Source organism: Lemur catta, chromosome 2, assembly GCF_020740605.2.
Source record: "Lemur catta isolate mLemCat1 chromosome 2, mLemCat1.pri, whole genome shotgun sequence".
Taxonomy (NCBI): domain Eukaryota; kingdom Metazoa; phylum Chordata; class Mammalia; order Primates; family Lemuridae; genus Lemur; species Lemur catta.
Genome location: NC_059129.1, coordinates 128,985,912 through 129,005,296, shown reverse-complemented (window position 1 = coordinate 129,005,296; position 19,385 = coordinate 128,985,912). Strand labels below are relative to the sequence as shown.

General features: G+C 44.0%; 1 non-coding gene across 1 annotated transcript; it reads right to left on the bottom strand.

The window, feature by feature from the left end:
* Window positions 1–17,203: 17,203 nt before the first annotated feature.
* Window positions 17,204–17,286, bottom strand: TRNAL-UAA. The gene has a single exon. It is a non-coding gene; the product is annotated as a tRNA-Leu (tRNA).
* Between the last annotated feature and the right edge of the window lie 2,099 nt (window positions 17,287–19,385).

Genomic DNA, 19,385 nt, shown 5'->3' with positions numbered 1-19,385 from the left:
TTCATGCTACTCTTAAGACCAGTCCTAGTTAAATAGGGAGCTTCCTCCTAATGACTTTTGGTGGTGGTGATGGGAGGCAGAGCCTATGGCTCTGCACCCACACCCTCTGTTTCTGGGAACCATGAAGCATGTCTGTTTGAGTGCTGAGCTATAGTGTCCCACAACATATAGGCACTGACTGATCTTTTGTCTAGATTCATAATTTCTACTCTTATTCCCATATGGGATTTTGAGTGCCTCATTCCTGTCTGCCTTCTAACTCCTTCCATAACCTCCCATCCTAGTTGGACCCTGACAATATCCCTGCCCCAACCTGGATGGACCTTATGATTCTGGCACTCAATGCTCTTAACCACCTTTTCCTAGAATCGTCTCTCAGACTTGGTTGCTGTGATATTGCAATTCAATTCTGATGCTAACCACCCACAGTCAGCATCAGACTTTACAGGTTTAAGGGAAATTCCCAACAAGACTGCCTTCACTTCAGATGCCAGCTACAAGTTTAGGAGTCCCCAGGTCACCTGCACTTCTGACCAAGTGGCTAAAAATGTGGGAAGTTCCTACTACCCTTTTCAGGTTCAATAATTTGCCAGAATGATTTATAGCATTCAGGAAAGTGTTATGATTATAGTTCTTTTTAAAAAAAATTTTTTTTATTTCAGCATATTACAAGGGTACAAATGTTTAGGTTACATATATTGCCCTTGCCCAACCCGCGTCAGAGCTTCAAGCATGTCCATCCCCAAGACGGTGCACATCGCACCCATTAGGTGTGTATATACCCGTCCCCTCCTCCCCCCTCCCATCTGCCCGACACCCGATGAATGTTATTAGTTTATGTACATTTAAGTGTTGATCAGTTACTGCCAATTTGATGGTGAGTACATGTGGTGCTTGTTTTTCTATTCTTGGGATACTTCACTTAGTAGAATGGGTTCCAGCTCTGTCCAGGATAATACAAGAGGTGCTATATCATCACTGTTTTTTGTGGCTGAGTAGAACTCCATGGTATACATATATAACATTTTATTAATCCACTCATGAATTGATGGGCACTTGGGTTGTTTCTGATAAGGAAAACCCCCATCTATTACTTGAGGCATCAGCCACCTGAGACCCCCACCCCTCACGGAAGACCCACATCAGCATAATACTAACCTACTACCTGGCCTATCACCTAATCTAGTACCTAGTGCATCAACATAATACTAACCTATTTCCTGACACATCAACTAACATATTACCTTAGCCACCTGAGACCCAACCCTTGGACCACCCCAACTTAATAAAAGTGGGAAAAATCAGGTAGACGGGGCTCAGAATTTGGTGGCGAGATCCCTCTGAGCCTGCCTGCAAATAAACTGTGACTCTCCGACTCTCTGTGTGCTGCTCGGTTTGTCCTCAGGACCACCCCCTGTAACACTTGTAACATTTCCACATCTTTGCAATTGTGAATTGTGCTGCTATAAATATTCCTGTCACCAGGCTAGCAGCACCTGGGAGGGCTGGCGGGTAGGGAGCTCACAGTCTCAGTACCCCTCAGTCCACTGTAGGGCCCCAAAAGTAAAGGTCCTGTTCCCTGCAAATGCGTCTGGGTAGTGGCTAAATTGTCTCTCTCAGCAGCCGAGGGTAGAGAAGGTGAAGGGGAGAATGAAGCAATATGGCGCCTGCCAATCGGCTCGGGTCTGCAGGCCAGGAGGTGCCCCGAGGGAGCTGGAGCCTGGTGCCCCGTCCGCAAGAGGCTCCCCGCTCTCTGGCAGCCCCCGTCTCTGGGCTGGTGTGGGCAGGTCTCTCCAGCCGCTCAGGAGCCCAGCCGCAGTCCGACACCAAGGGAGGGGAAATTTAACCGCTCCACCTACCCTTGTTGCTGGTCTCCAAGCCTCTCAGGGGCCTTTCTCCTTCCAGTTCTCCACAGCTTCTTCTCGTGGAGTCTCCTGCAGCTTCAGGTGCTCTTCCTTCAGACCCTCATCCGATCTATATTTGTCTGCGTGTTTATTTTTTTTTTTCAGTTTCTTCTAAAATCTGCCTTTCCTACAGAGACACTCTGGTGGCGGGTTCTCTCATCCGCCATCTTGCCCCTCCCTCCAATTATAGTTCTATTGTAAAGAATACACATCAGAACCAGCCAATTAAAGAGACACATAGAGTAATGTCTGGGAGGGTCCCAAATGCAGAACTTCTGTGCTCTCTCTCCATGAAGTCAGGATACATCATCTTCCTAGGACATCGATGTGTTCACCAACCAGGAAACTTCCTCCAAGCCTCAGGCTCCGGAATTTTTATTGGGGTTTCATTACAAAGACATGATTGATTGAATCATTGGCCACATGATTGAAATCAATCGTCAGCCCCCTTCTCTCTCTGGAGGTCAGGAGGTTGGGCTAATATCACTATGGCTCAAAGACCCACCCCTCTAATCACATGCTTGGTCTTCCCAATATGCCCAGTCCCTATTCTGAATCATGTCCTTAGCATAAACTCAGATGTGGCCCACGGGTCCACCATGAATAACAAAGACACTCCTACCACTTGGGAATTCCAAGAATTTAAAGTCTCCCTCTCAGGAACTAGGGACAAATGCCAGTCAAATTCTTAATTGTACGACAGTAACATATTGCAATCACCTAGGAAGGTTTTAAAAAATGTCCACACCTCTATCCCACCAAGAGATTCTCATTTAATTGGTCTGGGAAGCAACCTGGATATAAGAATCTCTAAAATCTCCCCAGATGATTCCACATACTGTTTTGCTCTGTTTGAGTGGCTGTGAAAAAAAAAAAAAATACCATAAAGTAGATGGCTTATAAACAGCAGAAATTTATGTCGAACAGTTTGGAGGCTGGGAAACCCGAGATCAAGGCACTGGCAGATTTGGTATCTAGTGAGGGCTTGCTTCCTATTCACACACAGCTGTCTTCTCTCTTTCCTCACAAGGTAGAAAGGGCAAGAGAGCTCTCTGGAGCCTCTTTTATGGCACTAATCTCATTTATAATGGTACCACCCTCACCACCTACTCACCACTCAAAGACCTTATCTCCAGATGTCATCACATTGGGCACTAGGATTTAATATGAATTTGGGGTGTACACAAAGTCCATAGCACACACCATGCAGCTGTACCATTCACTCCATTTCATCCCCTTGGTTTGAACTCCTAGGATATGTGTGCTCCTCCACATCAGACTGGAATTCCTGGGTTAGTTAACAGAGCTCCCAACATGCCACTTGGCTGTGGCCAGACACCATAGGATCCAGGTTGGCTGTAGGGTCTCTGTGTTGCACAACTTCAAGGAGTCTCATTCATATCAAAGTTGATATAAATGGCGCCCCCTGGATTTGTGCAGTGTATACACTGCACTATGGTGGTGGGGGGAAGTCTCAGTCCAGTCATCACATGTCGAGTTCACACCAAGCAAACCCACCAAATGATCAGCTTAGCAGATTTATCAATTTTGCTTACATATTTAATAGCCTTAACAGGAATGTTTTCACAGCTCTGTCAGCTTTAAATTTTAATTTCAAGTTTAAAGCAATCTAAAAGAAATCGGAATTTAGCTAAAACAATTTTGTGTGTAGTATGTATGTGTATATATATATATGTATTTAGAGAGGGAGTCTCACTCTGTTGTGCAGGCTGCAGTGCAGTGCCACAGTCATAGCTCACTGCAGCCTCCAAACCCTGGGCTCAAGTAATCCTCTCACCTAAGCCTCCTGAGTAGCTGGGACTACAGGTGTGTGCCATCACACCAGGTTAATTTTTTGCTGTTTTTTTTTTTTTTTAGAACCGGTGTCTCGCTATTTTGCTTAGGCTGCTCTTGAACTCCCAGTCTCAAGCAATCCTCATGTCTCAGCCTCCTGAGCAGCTGGGAATACAGGAACGTGTACCCAGCTCCCAAGCTTGTATAACAAGAAAAAAGTACGAACTGAAGGAACCCCATAGGAAATGCTGAAATTTTGAAAAGTTGAACATCTTGTGAAAGCAAATAGTGAACTTAACATTCTTACTAAATTCACTATTAGTAAATTTTATAAATTCTTGTAAATTTGATATATCAGATTATTCTATAAATTAGCTTTCAGAAAACTGGAACTCAGTGAATTGGAATTGTGTAAATTATTTGCTTGGCTTCTTCTTGTGATTAGTTTCCATCATCTTAAAAAAAATGCTTATGTGAGAATGAGTTACTCCCTAGTATTTTCCACCACAATTTCCTTGTATGGCATGCAATTAGAAGACTGCATTTTGAAAACATTTAAAATAACAAGGGCAGAAATAGAGAGAATTAAAACATGAACCACTTCTGACCAGCCAAGGCTTTTTCCCAAGGGCCTGGGAGGAGCTCCCCAACAATGAACCAAGAAATTTTTGCAGCAGAAAAAAATACTTTTTTAGTTGAACTTGGCAACTATCATGGGGTAAAAGTTTGCACTCAAGATTAAGGCCCCAATGTTGGTACATCTCCTGAGTGAAAACACTGATTGCCTTTATGCACATTGTTCTTACAAAGTCAGTTCAAGGTACCACCACTGAATTGTGGGCCATTGTTCATTCATTTACCTGAAGAAAAAAATTTTCAGAAAACTTCTCTTTCTACCTCAAACTAGAATCGGAAATAATTTTTAGCAAACTTCCTTTTCTTTTCTTTTTTTTTAAATTGAAGGGAAGAGGATTAGAATTTGTGATTATGATTACATTTTTAAGTTACCTAAGAAAATTGCTAGTGAGAAAAAAATTACTTTCTAAAAATAAACCAAAGCAACCGAATAAAAACTTCTTTAGCCCTAGCTTTGAAAGTTCTCTCTCAATCCCAAACCTCTAAATTTCAGTTTGTTTCTGAGCTTGTTTGATGACCCAGCCAACCCTAAGGTCTGACACGGTAGTGTAACTGGCTCTGTGAACCCGTTTCAATGACCCCCGTATATTTTTTGTAATCCTCTCCCTTAACTAACCACTTGACCTTGTGAATTGTTTCCCAGAAATGGTGGATTTTCTACAAGACGAAAGAGCTGAGTTTCTGAAGGCCCCTGGGCAGACCTCCCAATGTCAAGATTCACCATACCCCACAACCTGCCCCCAGTGCACATGACCGCTCCTGTGGAAGCCCATGATCTTGGGTAGTGGGAGAGACAGATTTGAGACAGCTTCGCCCATTCTCCCGACAAGACATTTGCTGTATTAAAAAAATTCTTGTAGTAAAAAAATTCCTGTCTTCCTCCGCAATCCTCGTTGTCTCAATAATTGAATCTTTGTGCAATGAGCAACAGGTTTAGTTTAGGCCGAAACCCCCGTGCAGTTTCCGAAATAGGAGGACTCAATAAAAACCCTTATAAACATATAGCTATGGTTGGTAGCCTTTGAAAAATAAGTAAAATTTCCCAACTCATTCCACAAACCTCAGTTAGCTCCTACTATTAGAGGATCTGGAAATACAGAGCCAAACTTAAGGGTTCCCAGCAATCGGTTTCCAAACTGTGGGCTAAAGGTGCACATTAGTTTGGCTTTTACACCTCCTGTTCCTTTTCAAGAGAATAAATAATTACAGTGATTTATCTTTGAAATGTGCAGCTTGGAGTTGGATGTGGGGATGGCGTCAGTGCTTCAGCCCAAAGTAAATAAAATGGTGAAATATATTTAGCAAGCGATAATGCAAGGCACTGAGAAACAGATAAAATGAAGAAACTGTCTTTCCATGAATAGAGAACTTTACAAAATACCAAGCTTTAGCAAAAGGGAAACAATTATAGAAAATATAAACAGGGGAAAAAGTGGAAAGTCTTCCAAGTTTGAAATTTCCATCCCGATTTCAGCTCCAAAAGGCAGGTCAGTTTCTCAGGAACTTGCTTCCCTCCCATTTTCCATCTTCCCTCCATGCGAGAAGTGCCCGGTTCTGGATACAACAGAGCAGTTGCTTAGATGCTAATGCCTTCCCAGGTCAATGCCAATGTGAACACTCAAGCTAGGGTTAGGGTTAGTGCTTCCCTGCCTTTCCCAGATGCCCCTTGGCAGGACTGTGGTGTCTGAAATAAAGAAGATTTTGCCCTCCAAGAAAGGCTGCTTTGCAGTTTTTCTCTTTCCCCTAACATGGGTTGGGCTTGCACAGAAGTATTAATTTGCTTCAAAGGACTTGAAAAATCTCATCAATCCAACAGCTAGCTTTTTAACTGACTTTGCCATTGAATGCAAACAAAAACCAGCCAAATTGGTTTGTGTGCTGGATGTAGCCTTGGATACGTCTATGGGCAGTATCTCAGCTCCTCCTCCTGCCTGAAGTCCTCTGCCCCATCCTCCCCACCACCCCCCTTTCCTGTGACCTGATACAGCTCTTGCATCTGTGACGTGATCTCCTAGTTACTAGATCCAAGTACCCATCTATCAATTCATATCTTATTTCCCAGATGACAAGAAGTTGGTATGTTTATCAGCTGATCAATAAAAGACATTGATAATGTTTCGGGTTTGTTTTTTTTTTTCCTGCAGCAACTCTGACTACTCCTTCACAGTCTTTGTTCTGGGGTTCTCTTTCTCTGCCTGTTACTGAAATTTGAAATTTCTGCGGTACTCTCACCCTCTGCTCACCATGTCCTTCTGGTGCAATTATATCCAGGCCTTTGCTTCCCTTGTCACCTATGTGTTGATGACTACCACATTATTTCTCTAGCCTGTCTTGCTCCTGAGTTCTAATCCCATATATCTGAGGGCCCTTGAGGAAACAGAGAATGGGGGAGTCCAGAGAGGAGGGACACATTAATGGGACCAGAACCTTGAACTTCAGAAATGCTTTTGCTTCTTTAGTGCCCTAAAGAAGCTTAAAAATAAATACATGTACAGGCTGTTGTCTGCTTTGCCTGGCACCTTCACGTGCATAGTATTGGTTGTATTTTCACTTAGATATATTTTATTCTAGGTCGATGTTCAGGTAGATAGGTTGAGAACCTGACAATTCCCTTCAACTGTGGGTCAGTATTACAGGGCAGAATTGAGAGGACATGTGATAAACAGAAAAAGCAGAGGTGTTAGTATGAGGGGATGGTCAGTGACTTCTTTCTTGTATTTCTTATACTAATATTTATGTTAATTTGTATGAATATCAGGTAGCACTAGCATTGGCTGCAGATGAAAGAAACCTTCCTCAAATGACAGTTTATTTCTGTCTTCACGGATGGTTTGTAGTCCAGGGTTAGGATGGTGGCTTTGCTCTACTAAGGCCTCAGGAAGCAGCTCTTCCTAGCTCACTTCTCCTCCAGCCTTAGGCTGTAGCTTCCATCCTCGTGGTACAATGCATGGTTGAAGCACCAGCCATTATATCCATGTTCCCAGGAGCAGGTACAGGGCACACACACATGATCTTTTAAGGATGTTTTCCTGGAAGTTGTCCAGTAGCACTTCTCCTTATAAATCACCAGCCAGAACTTATTCCTATTGCTGCTCGCAGCTCAGAGAAAAGCGGCACAATAAGGGCTTTATTCCAGGCAGTTTTGTGTCCAGCTCAACACCGTGCTTCAATTTCCACGGAAGAAATGGAGAATAGATGGGGGGAAGGGAACCACCAGCAGTTTTGGCAACATTGTTTTCTGAACAATAAATAAAATCAGGAGAAAATATCTAGATTTATTCGATGACAGCAGGGATGGGAATGTTACTTTTGCATGAAGAGTTGGTGGAGAAAGTGTATTTGTCTGCATAAAATGAATGAACTGGCAGGGTTCTTTTCAAGGGCCTTGTGCATGACCAGCTTGTGGTGCGGCACAGTGGGGTAGGCTTCCTCGGCACCATGAGGACTCAGGGCCCCACGGGCCATTTTCCTGAGAGGCAGCAGACGACCAACCCTTACCCCAGAAGCTCAGAGAGCCACATAGCCGGCAGCAGCAGCGTCCCTGTGGGCGGGCTTCGCTGAGTGGCTGCCGGGTTGAGATTGCTCCCCACAGAAGCGCCTCTGTTACTTTGTGCAGTGCGTCTCTAAGTATTCCAGGGAGGACTCCCACCACTTCTCTTGATTTACAGACTCCTCTGCGGGGACTTTTCTCCCTGCTTGTCAATTTAAATCTTCCTTTGTTCAGGATCCCTCCTCTTCCTCTGTATTTACCCCTCCAACACAACCACAATGTCAAGAATGTGATCTTTGCACACAACTTTCTACGAAATCCAGTGAAACAGCCTCAATGGACAACTCCTATACTTGAGGAGACTTTTGTTTGTTTTCTCTTCTCTCTCTCTCTTTTTTTTTTAATCTGGTAAAGATACCTTTATCGTCGGGCTTGGTGGCTGACACCTGTAATCCTAGCACTCTAGGAGGCTGAGGCGGGCGGATCGTTTGAGCTCAGGAGTTCGAGATCAGCCTGAGCAAGAGTGAGATCCCCGTCTCTACTAAAAAAATTGAAAGAAATTAACCAGACAACTAAAAAAAATTATATATATATATATGTATATATATATATATATATATATATATATATATATATATATATATATATACATATACATATAATTAGCCGGGCATGGTGGCGCATGCCTGTAGTCCCAGCTACTCTGGAGGCTGAGGCAGGAGGATCACTTGAGCTCAGGAGTTTGAGGTTGCTGTGAGCTAGGCTGACGCCACTGCACTCTAGCCCAGGCAACAGAGTGAGACTCTGTCTCAAAAAAAAAGATACTCAAATATATATCAATACTTAAAAGCTATGTTAGTTGGCCAGGACTCTTTTTAGTTGCAAATAACAAGAAACCAATACAAACTAGTATCCCTCCACACAATACAAGGGTGGAGCTGATTCTAAAACAATTTGACTGAGGAATTCAACTGAGGTTTTTGGGGCCCACCCTCCCTCCTTTTCTTCCTTCCTCCTCTCCTCTCCTCTTCCTTCTTCCTTCCTTCCTTTCTTTTCTCTTTCCTTCTTTCTCTGTGTTGCCCTCCTTTCTCTCTTGTTCTCTCCTTTCCCTTCCTCCTCCCCCCTCCATCTCTCTGTCTCTCTCTCTCTGTCTCTCTGTGTGTCTCTCTCTGTAAGCTGAATGTAGGCTCTCTCCCAGTGATGGGCAGGTGGCTACCGGCTGTCCCTCATTCACATTCTATCAGTTCTGTGAAAGGCCTCTGCTGCTCTTTGCCTGTTCTCAACTGTACCCTGCAGTTCAAGGAGAGACCCACGACCGAGCTATGAACGAATGAATGCTATGATTAGTTATTTAATATCATGAGGGCAGGACCCTGTCTTTCTTATTCACTGCTGCACCCCAGCACCCAGCATAGCTTTGCCCATTCCAGGCACTATAAAAATACTTATTGAATGAATGAATTGCTCAGTTGGAACTACAGGTTGCCAGCGTTCAGTGCTGGTATCTCTCCACAAAACTTTCCAAGACATTTTGAAAAGATGGCAAAGGGCAGCAGTAGCTGTGTCCATAAGCAGCTGTCAGGAGCTGGGATATGGAAGCAGAACAAAGAAATCCAGTGGGAGAAATACTCTTCACTCCAGATCCACCCAGCGGGCTTCTCCACCCAGAATTACCCAAGTTCATCCCCATCTTACTTTGGTCTGAGGATTACTCATAGGAGACTAATATCAGCATTAAAGAAATTGACTAATTGCCTCAATTAATATGATATTGAGGTCACTTCAACTCGTTAGGCCACTTTAAAATTTCATTTTTTATTTGCAGCTAAAAGAGCACACTTTTTACATGCTGTTCTTTGTAGTGCACTAATAGGATTACGCATTACACTGAATCACAGCAGAAGAGCTTGCCTGCATAATAACACACTTCAATGCCAGTTTATACTCCATGATGCACTTTGTTACAATTAAAAGCAGGATATTATATATTATTTTGCACATATTCCAAATGATATGGGTTTCTTATTTTTCTTATGTGGAATAAAAAAAATGTTTCAAGTCAGATTGCATTTAAAAAGCTGAACTGGGTGGGTCAGAATTGCTAGTGTTTAAAAAATGTGAACAACATCCTTAATATAGCTATTTGTGACTAACCCAGTGGGTGTGATACCCAGGGGAAAACAATAAGTTCTCTTATTGTGCGTTTGAAAAGTTAGAGTTTAGAACGCTGCTATTTTTTTAACATAAAAATTATTCAAGGAATTACTCAGAGTTTTGTTTAAAAAGAAGTTGTTGATGGAAAATTCGACATTTTAAAACTTTAAAATGAAAAAAAGTTTAATAAATCAGAAGAATGCAATCTATGCCCCCTCCCAAATTTCTGTTTTTAAAAATTATATCTTTCGCTAATGATCTCATTTGATTCCACTGCAATTGCCATGGCAAACACAATGTACATCCAACAGAATCAATTCCGTGAGCAACTTTGCCTTTGTGGCAAAACTGGTTTCCATTCCATCCCTATGTACACTTTATAAGAATCATTAATGTAAAACAATACCTTCATCTATTGATCATTCTATATGCCAGGCACTTTCTAAGCATTTTATCAACATCACATTTATCTCTCACAACAAATTGTTTAATAGGTACTATAACTGTGAACCTCATCATATAGGTGAGAAAACAAAGGCTTGGCGAAGCTAAACAGCCAGTCCAAAGTCACACAGCTAACAAGGGTTGGAGCTAGGGTTAAAAGTTGAACTGGTGGACTCCTAAAAAGTTGAACGGTGATGTGTTGCCTCATAGGACTTAGGTTTGTATTTCAGAAACACACACTCCTGTGTTTATATATAAATGAGATTGTGGAATTGAGGCAAGTATTCAACACCCTTCTTAATAATCCACCTTTTCAGTTCAACTTAAAAACTTACCTTATTCATGGCCGGGTGAGGTGGCTCATGTCTGTAATCTAGCACTTTTGGAGGCTGAGGTGGAATGATCTCTTGAGGTCAGGAGTTTGAGACCAGCCTAAGCAACATAATGAGACCCTGTCTCTACAAAAAAATAGAAAAATTAGCCTGGTGTGGTGGCATGCACCTGTAGTTCTAGCTACTTGGGAGGCTGAGACAGAAGGATCCCTTGAGCCCAGGCGTTTGAGTTTGCAGTGAGCTATGATGACACCACTGCAATCAAGCCTGGGCAACAGAGTGAGACCTCATCTCCAAAAACAAATAAGCAAATAAACAAAAAGTTACTTTACTCAGGAACTGTTAGCCTCACTACACTACAGCAGTGAATAAAATAGTTGAAATATAATCTCAGCCGAAAGATAAACTGGAGACTTGAATTGCACAAGTATATTGTATAGCCTACCCAGATGGAAAAGACTCAAAAACCACTTAAATGTTTGCTTCTTGGGGCTTCTGAACTCTGATTCTCTGAATCTGAGAATGTCCACCCTAACTAGCTGAAGAAGAGGGAAAAGAAGAGGGAAGAGCAGTAAAGAAGTACAAAAATGCCTGAACCCATGCTGTATTAACTCTATTTTCTGTATTCTTGATGCTCTTGCATCTGGGGCCTCATGACTTGGCAGAGACTGTCCCTACCAGGGTTAGCTAATTCCTAGGGATACCAGACAACTCAAAATAGCGCTTTCACCCCAGAGCCCACCGAAGTTACTCAAACTAGTCAATTTGAAGCATGCTTACCCTGACTCTGTCATTCCTTCCTGCAAAAACCACAATAAAGGTCTTTGCCAGGCTTTCCTTCACTCCCTCTGCTCCTAAACGACCCTGCTGCTTCTCCGTGTGGCCCTGCATGGCGTGGCCTACCTCCTATTTCTAGGGATCTGTCATATAAAAACTCCCTTCGTGAAAGTCACTTTTGTGTCTGTGTGTCTTACCATACCTGATTAAAATAAAGCCTGGGAACATTTTAAAACACGTACTGTTACCAAACCCACAAGCGGGGGGTGGGGGGGGGGTGTCTGGCTTACATCCGATTACTTGCACACAGAAAACCAATTACTGAGACAAGGAGGATTGTCAAGGAAGAAAGGTAATTTATTACAGATGACATCACCTGGGAGATTGGAGGAATGCCTCAAATTCATCTCTCTGACCAACTGAAGGTAGCGGTTTTTATAAGGGCTTCAGGAAGGCGGCTACGTGTACTGGGGCAGGCTTTGTTGAACATAACACGTGCAGGAGGTCCCAGGTTGGCAATGGATGGTGAGTCTTGGCGTTGTTATCCTGTGAAGAGTCTGCCATTTCTGGGAAAAAACTAAAAATGTAATGGGGGGTGGCACTGAACAAATTTCAATGACCCCTACATAATCCTCCCTTAACTAACTACTTGACCTTTAGAGTTATTTCCCAGACTGGTGGATGTTCTGCAAGACAAAGAAGTTGAGACTCCAAAGCCCCCATCCCAACAAGATTCCTAGGGGGGTGGCAAGAATCACCATCCCCCATGACCTGTCCCAATGCACTTGACCTTTCTGAATGCACCCAGCTCCTTGTTAGTTACACCACGACCTGCCCCAAGGCCCCTAGCCCCTCCTTTGCGAGCCCACGATCTCCAGTAGTCAGAGAGACGCATTTGAGGCAGCTTCTCCCATTCTCCCCACAAGACATCTGTTGTATTAAACATTCCTTTCTTCCCTGGCAATCCCTGTTGTCTCAATAATTGGATCTTTGTGCGACAAGCAAATGGACCTAGACCGAAACCCCCTTGCGGTTTCGACAACAAAAAGGTAAAAGGGTTAGTTAAACAGAAAGATTATAATGTTCTGGTCATTGAGTTCTACAGGCCTGGGAATCCCAAGCATAAGAAAGCTACAGGGAAAGCACATATGGAGGGATGTCATTTTGTGTCTGTTCATGGAGCCTATTACAATACCCTGAATGAGGATTAATATGTGCACCACACACAGAATGAATTGTGAAAAATACTCAGTGGATTTCAAAGTCGTTCAATCACTCAACAGGTATTTATTGAGTGTATATAACATTGAATGTATAGAGACACTCTGCTAGGCACAGTTTCCATTTTACTTCAGTAAGGACCCAGTGAGATGGAGCAGGGACCTCTCTTAGGGACCTGCTGGGGCCCCCATCCAGGCATGGAAATAAAGGAAAATCTTGAATCCCTTCCAGGGAAATCTCAGGCACCTAGTTGGCCTTGAAAAGTAAATGAACAATCTGGTAAGCAAGAAAATAGTAATAACAATAGTCCTCCCATCAAGCCAGAGTTACTAGGTACTGTAGTTCCCTATGAAAATGAAAGATAACACCTTAACATATGGTTTTGAGTTGTTTTTCAGAAACCCCTACCAGATGGAAAATGCAAATAACGGGAAACTGAGGACTGAACTCTAACCACCATTCTTTGTTCTAAATTTCTTCCTGAGGGGTCTGGAGAGAGTCACACCCACCTTAACATCCTTTCCACTAATCAAAGAATCTCTGAATCCACCTATGAACTGTAAGCACTCCCCCTGCTTCAAGATATGCTGCCTTTTTGGCCCAAACCAACGTATAACCTTCATGTACTGAATTACGATTTGTCTGCAACTTCTGCTTTCCTGAAATGTACCCCTGCCTAAAACACCCTGGCTTGTAAGGCATTGGAGGAGTTCGAGTCTTAACCCTTAGGTACCCATTCTCCTTGCACGGCACCATGCAACAAAATGCCTCTTTCTCCCATTGCAACTCTCAGCGCCAGTGTTTGGCTTTACTATGCCAGGTGAGCAGAACCCAGTTTGGTTCAGTAACACCAGTGCTGACTCTTGACTGGTATGGCTAATGGGATGGTTTTGGCCCTGGCTGGCTTACATTTCATGGTCACAGACTGTCACTGCCCAGTGCAGTCTGCCCACACAGGGATGTTCTCTTTTCACTTTAGACCTCTTAAGATTGAGTTTAGCTTTTGCTAAGTATTAATATACAATGTAGGATTCTGCTTCAATGCTGTCTTTCTTTAAAATGATATAATAATAACTACAGCAATCATTCCTCTCAGCAATCATTCCTCTCTGATAAATGGCCTAGAGACATCAAAATCTATTTTGGTAAAAATAAAACTTAGGCCAGTTTGGTTTGCGATGGCCCTCTATCCAGTAGCGCAGTAATGAGGAACCTGGAATTATGTTCTCTGTCTCTTACGTAGCTTCTCTGCTGCTGAACAGACTCATTAAAACTTGGGTCACTACCACTTATCCCATTTGAACAATTAGCACATGGGTGAGTACATAGAATGCATTAAATTTATTAGCTAGTTTCAATTGTATCTAAAAGTAAAATGAAAAACAGAGGAAATAATTAAGGTCTCCAAATTCTGACTTCCTACTAAGGACCAACAAAGCTATTTGTTCAGGATCTCTCGAATTGGGCATGACTTTTGTGTTCCAAAGCTGATGGCTAATCCAAATACCTGTCCCCCTTCAACTTCATAGCCAGATTCAAAGTTTGAAAAAAAATATTATATTGAAACAAAGATGATGCAGTGAGATAAAGCGTCTATTTGTACAATTACAATAATGGTTCATGCAACTTGTGTCAGCCATTCATGATTATTTCAATGGCAGATTTATCGTTAATGATTGAAAGAGGAAAAAGAAAGTCAATTTACTGGTTAGGGGGGACATAACCTGAATCTGCTCCTAAACACTGTAACTGTGAAAGAACCATTTATCAGAATTTTATAGTCAGAATAAAGCAGACAGAATTTAACAAATATATTTGCCTCATATTAACCAGTAGGTGTCACTGTTTAAATATATATACTGGTAATGGCTTTTCCTACAGAGTTCTGCATAAAAAGCTCCATGGAACATAATCAAACAATTTTGAATAACTTACAACTAGTTCAAGCCCACAAAAAGAACATGTATAAATCCACATCCTTAATGTATAACTCAAAGTAATGACTTAAGTTCTTATTGTCAAAATAATTACTAGAAAATCATTACAAGCTTAGTGGTGGTATGTGTACAAATGATTCAAATTTAACTTCAAAATATTCGCTACATTTTTAAAAATTTCCTAAAATATAAAGAGTCTAATATAACAGGTATACTTTTCAAGGAAAAGTGCTGGGCTTTTAAGGAGGAAGAGGGAGTAAGACTGAGCTCAGCCTAACTGGCTATTGACTGAATTAAACAATTTTTCCCAAAAAAATATTTTCTGCCAATCCAACATGACCCCGCTGCCAAGCTTTATATAGACAGTCCTAGAGTGTCTACATCAGGAGAGGTAGATTCTTCCAAAAGCAACGTAGTCAGGTTCCTTCTTGTTTCAATTCCTTCAGTGGATCCTGGGCACCATACTCCACATGGCCCCCAGATGGCTCCCAGGTGGCTTCCCCCACCTATATCTTCCTCCTGCTCCTACTGGTCCCTCCCCTAGCCCAGCTCCACTTCCTTCACTTCTCAACTGAAGAGGACTCTCTGAGGAAGAGTTAGTCCTTCCCAAGGTTCTCCTTTAGCACCTCAGGCATAGTTCATACTTTTTCATTATAAATGTGGCTTATTATTAATAAAATCTCTATCCCTCACTATCTCTGCTCCTTGAGACAGAAGCTGGGTTATTCATCTGCACATCCCAAGCCATCTACCAGTGACTGGCTCAGAGCCAGTTCTCAGGGGCTAACAGGATGTTTATTTCCAAACTATTTAGGCACTCTTTCTTTTTCACTTTCCTTCCTGAACAATTCAATTCTAAAGACATTAGAGAGGCCCAAGCAAGGTAGAGATCTACAGTGGGGAGGGAAGAGTTCAGGTAGTTACAAATACAGACAGTGAGAAAAACTGGAACAAAGTCTATAGTGTTTAATCAGAATTGGAGGCATGAACGGAAGTAAATGTAGATAGATATATATTAATAGATCGATGAATATAGATGTATACGCACACACATGTATATACACATTCTGTCTACCCAGAGGGGCTGGGAACAGCAACACCTCAGAAGCAATGAGCACACCTATCACTTAGATCTGGCTTTCTACATACCATTCTCCCCTGAAAAGAACCAGGGATCTTTGGAAAATGGCTGATTCTAGGGCTGGGTCAGGAAAATACAAGAGGAACTCGGAATGTCTTGGAGTAGGAAGTAAGGAAGTGCTAAAGAATGATGGAGACATTTCAAAAGTCAGCTCGAACAGACTGTTACTGGCCAAATCTGGGACACTTTGAGCATCAAAACCAATAGTGATAGAATGGATTGTAACCACTGATGAAATAGGACACCATGGGTACATATGTACGTAACTTATGATTCCATACATAATGAATAATATGAAAGTTTGATGAGGCATGGGGTAGTGCAGAGCTTCGAAACACTTCCCCTCAAAATATGTATTAATCACAAAGCGAAAAGAGTAACTTTGTAGTGGAGAAGCCTGGCACAGAAGCTTAAATCAAGTGAATTAAGTTGATACCAGTAATAGGACACATCAAAATCATGCCACCTGAGAGGCTGAAATGAGAACACCACATCGCTTGAGATAGTCCTGCTAAAGAGCCTGAATTTCATCAGGAGGAAACATCAGAAAACCCTGACTGACAAAGGGACATTCTACAAACTCACTGGCCTGTCATCTTCAGAAGTGTCAAGAGCATGACAGTGAGGAGAGGCTGAGAAACTGATCCAGACTGAAGGAGCCTAAGGAGTCGTGACAAATTCTGAACAGGAGCCTTTTGCTATAAAGAACAATCTTGTGACAACTGGTGGCTGAATGGGGTCTGAGGATTAGATGGTAGGAAATGATCAATTTCCTGATTTTAATTAACAGTTGTTATGGGGGAATCTAGTCAGTATCTCACTCTCAAAAGATTGAAAGGAGGAAAAAAAGTTCTTTGCATTGTACTTGCAAACTTTTTTAAAGTCTTAGATTGCTTTCATTTTTTAAAAAGGGGACGGAAGGAGGGAGGAAGGGAGGAAGGAAGGAAGGAAAAAACTAGACTAGGCTGTGAGTATTTAAAACTTCTAAGCCGAATTCAAGTCAGAGTGCATTTAAGAGCTGTGTTGCATACAGTCCCCGCCTTCCAGGAGTTAATTGCAGAGTTGTGTGCACACAATTAACTTTGGCGGAAAAAAGAGAGAGAGAAAGAGATATATTTTTTCCTTTTCTGCAAGAGGCAGTTTTTAAAATATGCTGCCAGGTCTCAAGCCCTCCCCCGCCCGGCCGCCTCCCGCCCTGCAGCTGGGGAGCTGAGCCGAGCTCCGTGGGCCGCCGCCCGCGCCCGGCCCCCTCGCCTTGTCGGGGTTACGCCTCTTCCAGCCAGAAGTCGGAATTCTAATGTCTAAGGCCTGCTGTATTCGGTGAGATTAATATTTAAAAAAAAAAAAAAAACCTAAAGAGAGAAGGCTCAATGTACCAGGAGTGGGGTTCGAACCCACGCGGACATATGTCCATTGGATCTTAAGTCCAACGCCTTAACCACTCGGCCATCCTGGTGCAGGCAAACAGTCTTCCTTTCGCTCTTCCTACAAGCTCGTTTCCACCGTCCTCCTCACACCCGCCCGCAGGAATGCCGGGGAGCTTTTGCCGCCGCTGTCCCCGCTCTCCCAGCCCGGGTTGCGGCGGCCTCCTAGCCGTCGCCTGGGTTTCCCGCCGCCGCCGCTCACTGTTGCCCCCGGCCCGCCGCGGCGGCGAGGACAACTGCAGCCGAGGAGACGCGCTCCGGGCTGGGGCGGCGGCGGCGGCGGCGCTCGGCGGGCGGTTCTCTCAGGGCGGGGCTGCGGCCCAGCCCGTTCTGCTTTCAATTTCGAGGTGCGCGGGCGCCGGAAACAAACTCACTAGTGAACTTGTGGATTCCTCCTGGGAGGACGTTTTGGAGGCGCCCAGCAGGCGGGGCGGGGACCCGGCCCAGAGGGCGTCGTTTGGTTTGTATCATTCTAAACAGAATAAACTTCAAGGAATGAGTTACCCTGGTGGCAGCAGAGTTCTTGGACCCCTGCAACTGTGGGCTGCTTTTCTTCTTAGCACGTGTCACGAGTCACACGGAAAGGAGGCTTTGTGGAGATTTGCGTGTATACTGCGCCACGCCACATGCAGGGCAATGTGGCACAGTCGCCCTCCCTGGTGGCTGCAGACGCCATACCCAGGCCGCCGCCTGAGATGCAGTGTGGTGGCTCCTCTTTGCTCCCACAACCCCACAGTGCAATCGGATGTTCCCGCTCCCTTCCCTTAACTTGTCCTGCAGTGCCCTCCTTCCTTTCTGCGCACAGAAGATTCAGTTCGTCCTGTCGTCCCTTTTCCCAGGACTTCCACTCCATTCCTCATCACCAGGACCTCGAATCTCCGGCAGAGCCAAGGCTCTGTGTTCTGGAGCGCCAGGGGGCAGATCAGAGAGTGACCTGACAGCCTGGGACTATCCCTCCTTCACACAGTGCGCGGGCTCTGTCTTTGACCAAGAACTTCTATCAGCCCTGAGACTGCACACATTAACCTCACTTCGTCAGGCCTCCCCAGTGGCTCCTTACTCACCGGGTCATATTGTAAGAGACCCATTGCCCTGCCTCTTCCTGAACCCCTGCGATCCCTGGGAAAGCAGCCATGATCACTAGAGGTTGTCACCCAGCCTACTGCCCTGGTTCCCTGAGTTCCAGTCAGCTCTGCGGGAGCTGCCCCTGTGAGAGCTCCTCAGGATAGTGACTGGTGGAATTGCCCCTACCCAGCCACACAACATTGTGAGCCACCAGTGGCCCGCAGCTATGTCCAGGCCTCTATGGAATCCCTCCTTCTGAGCGTGAGGCCTGGCCACAGATGTCACACGGTACAGGCCGGAACCGCAGGTGTGCTTGGGTAGAACCCAGCTGGCTGCATTATGAGCTGACCCCTGCCACTCAAAAACAAGCTTTGTCAGAGGTCAGAAAGAGAGCAGTCTTGCAAGCAGAGGAAAATGAGTCAAGCTTGTGTGTCAGCTGCTCAGGGACATTGCCTACTGGTGCTTACAGCATGTGGGAACCTTGGGTGACGTTGAAACTGTGTGCTGGCTTCTTATCGGCCAAACTAAAGAGAGCTGCTGAGGTCATCCTCGGTCAGTCTTCTCTCCACAAAGGTTTGGCAGTGATCACCGTCAGGTAGCAAAGCCATGGGGTGGACGGGATCGCCTAAGAAGAGAGGAGTTAAAGGGCAGAATTCTAGGCCATTTCATGGGGCAGTGGGTTGGTTCACACATGTGACCGAATACCATGAAAAATAAATGTGGTAACGCTATGCTACCAAGCACTGGGGAGCAGTAAATTTCCCTGTTCCCCTTAACCACACCTGATGATTTACTGCTGTGTAGCATGCAGGTGCAGCTAAGGAGAGGGCAGATCCTGTCAATCACGCCCACACAGGGTCTGTGAGCTGTTGGCAAATCACAGCCTCTTTCACCTGTCAAATAAATCAGAAGAGTTGCTAATATAAATTTGAACGCATAAATACTTCCTCTTTTTTTGTTTGTTTTTTGCAATAAAGTTTAAGGAGGAATTCAGTTGCTCACTTGCTACATGGTATACCTGGATTTCCATGAGGTTTCATTTGAGGTGTAAACCACAGTCTCTACT